General features: G+C 41.1%; 1 protein-coding gene across 1 annotated transcript in view; it reads left to right on the forward strand.

Moving 5' to 3' along the window:
- Positions 1 to 2,632: 2,632 nt before the first annotated feature.
- LOC145393815 (uncharacterized) overlaps positions 2,633 to 3,130 on the forward strand; it is an 82,471-nt gene continuing 81,973 nt past the window's right edge. The window contains exon 1 of the mRNA XM_080267863.1: positions 2,633 to 2,771. The gene's annotated coding sequence lies outside the window, so the exon portion shown is untranslated. The remainder of the gene's footprint in view (positions 2,772 to 3,130) is intronic.

The following is a 3,130-nucleotide window of genomic DNA, read 5'->3' on the forward strand; positions in this document are numbered from 1 at the left end:
AACCTTCACCGACTCAATCCGATTGGAGTGCCGTAATTACCCACTAAACCACCAGGCGCCATAATTTGTAATATGGTTACCACCCAGTGTAGTAAATGGTTGCCTGGTGTACAGGAAACCATTTGGTTTGTCACTCAGTGTAGAGTCACACACAGGTAGAAGGAAGAGGAAAGAATGAAGGAAAGAAAGACAGAAGAGGGAGTGTAAAGTCACCCACAGGCAGAAGGAAAAGGAAAGAATGAAGGAAAGAAAGAAGAGGGAGTGTAAAGTCACCCACAGGCAGAAGGAAGAGGAAAGAATGAAGGAAAGAGAGACAGAAGAGGGAGTGTAAAGTCACCCACAGGCAGAAGGAAGAGGAAAGAATGAAGGAAAGAAAGACAGAAGAGGGAGTGTAAAGTCACCCACAGGCAGAAGGAAGAGGAAAGAATGAAGGAAAGAAAGACAGAAGAGGGAGTGTAAAGTCACCCACAGGCAGAAGGAAGAGGAAAGAATGAAGGAAAGAAAGACAGAAGAGGGAGTGTAAAGTCACCCACAGGCAGTAGGAAGAGGAAAGAATGAAGGAAAGAAAGAAGAGGGAGTGTAAAGTCACCCACAGGCAGAAGGAAGAGGAAAGAATGAAGGAAAGAAAGACAGAAGAGGGAGTGTAGAGTCACCCACAGGCAGAAGGAAGAGGAAAGAATGAAGGAAAGAAAGACAGAAGAGGGAGTGTAAAGTCACCCACAGGCAGAAGGAAGAGGAAAGAATGAAGGAAAGAAAGACAGAAGAGGGAGTGTAAAGTCACCCACAGGCAGAAGGAAGAGGAAAGAATGAAGGAAAGAAAGACAGAAGAGGGAGTGTAAAGTCACCCACAGGCAGAAGGAAGAGGAAAGAATGAAGGAAAGAAAGACAGAAGAGGGAGTGTAAAGTCACCCACAGGCAGTAGGAAGAGGAAAGAATGAAGGAAAGAAAGAAGAGGGAGTGTAAAGTCACCCACAGGCAGAAGGAAGAGGAAAGAATGAAGGAAAGAAAGACAGAAGAGGGAGTGTAGAGTCACCCACAGGCAGAAGGAAGAGGAAAGAATGAAGGAAAGAAAGACAGAAGAGGGAGTGTAAAGTGACCCACAGGCAGAAGGAAGAGGAAAGAATGAAGGAAAGAAAGACAGAAGAGGGAGTGTAAAGTGACCCACAGGCAGAAGGAAGAGGAAAGAATGAAGGAAAGAAAGACAGAAGAGGAAGGAAGGAAAGAAGGAAGAGTATATATATATATATATATATATGTGTGTGTGTGTGTGTCTACTGTATGTATGTATGTATTCATGTGCGTGTGTGTATGTATGTGGGAATGTGCGTGTGTGGTGTACGGTTGAGCTCCATAAACACTAATTTAACCAACATTCCTGACGGTGGTAGCGATGGTGGTAGTTGTGGTAGTCAATGGAAGGAACCCCTTATCCTGGTAGTTGTGGTAGTGGTGGTGATGGTTGTTGTGGTAGTGATAGTACTGTACTGTGGTAGGGATAGTTGTTGTGGTAATGTTGGTGGTAGTGTTGATGGTGATTGAGCAGGGGTGATTGTGGTAGTTGTGGTAGTTATGGTTGTGATGGTGATAGTTGCAGTGGTAGTTGCGGTAGTGATGGTGATAGCCGTTGTGGTAGTGATGGTAGTTGTGGTAGTCTCAGTATCGATAGGAATAGTGGTAATGTTGGTAGTTGTGGTAGTTAATATATATATCGAAAAAAATAGATGGTGGTAGCTGTAAATGTTGGTTGCTGATTGTGGTAGTTGTGGTAGGAATCAGTTTGGTAGTAAATAGTGGTTGAATGCAAATGTTGGTAGACGAATTGTACTTTTAAAATAGGGATGTTGGTTGATTGTGGTAGTTGTAATGGTGGTTGTCGATTGTGGTAGTTGTGGTAGGAATAATTTTGGTAGTAAATAGGATAGTGGTTGAATTCAAATGTTGGTAGACGAATTGTACTTTCAAAAATCGCGATGTTGGTTGGTAGTTGTGGTAGGTGTAATGTTGGTTGTCGATTGTGGTAGTTGTGGTAGGGTTCAGATATTCTCCGGTCTTCGTTTTGACAGGAATGGTGGTAGTTGGGATGTTGGTAGTTGTGGTAGGAGCGGAAGTCATGACCGACCCGGTACACTGAGATCGTAGGCACTTCCGTCACGTCCAAACCATCTCGACAATCCCTAATTTTACCCTTTTTCCTCGCGTTTTTGAAGTCCATATGGGGTTTTAGTAGCTTCAAAAATTATAATCGGTATTTTAATGGTGGCTGGAGGTCGTTGAGAGGTGGAATTGGGTGTATTTGGGTGTATTTTGAAGGGAAACAGGGATGGAAATGGTAGCCGGTAACTCAGTCGAGGTAGCGCACTCACCTGCCGTTTTTCCTATGGCGGACGTACGATTAACGGAATCTCTTTTTAAAATAATTTCTAACCTGTTTTGAACATAGATTTATGAAGTGTGATATTTGAAAGATGTTTTTATTTTGATTTCCCACCTATAATGTGGTAAATCAATTCGCTTTTTAAAATTACGTAATTAGAAAAGTTTGGTTCGGTATGATACTCTCAGCTCGCAGGTTCCCACATCAGTTGAGTGACAGACGCCGGCGCGGGAGGGTGTACGTCCCTTGTGTCTCCGTTCCGCCCGTTGCTAACCCAATTTTATCCCTATTTTAACGCCATTTTCGGCCATTACCGTGGGTGTGGAGTTAACCTAGTGTAGTGAGGTGGCGTTGGATGGTTTGGCAGCGCCGCCGTGGACACGCCAACGCTGTAATGGTAAGATACAGGAAATCGTGTAATTGTCTTTGCTTGTTCGATATTCGCAAGTTTTTCCTCTCGTTTTCTTCCATTCGTCAAGGTTCACATATATATTGTAATTTTATATAATTTGTATTTATTTGTATTCTAATTATATAATTCTTTTTTATTATAAGAATTCCTATATTTTTTTTTATTTTATTGCTCTTTTTCCATGATTTAATTCGTGACTATATTCCCATTATATTTGTATGTCAAGGATTATTATTATTATTATTATTATTATTATTATTATTATTATTTTAACTGCCTTTTTATGACTTTTTACACCAATGATATTATTATTATTATTATTATTATTTTAACTTTTTCATAAC

This window comes from Coenobita brevimanus, chromosome 3, assembly GCF_032717465.1.
Source record: "Coenobita brevimanus isolate Jiangsu-jjx chromosome 3, ASM3271746v2, whole genome shotgun sequence".
Taxonomy (NCBI): Eukaryota; Metazoa; Arthropoda; class Malacostraca; order Decapoda; family Coenobitidae; genus Coenobita; species Coenobita brevimanus.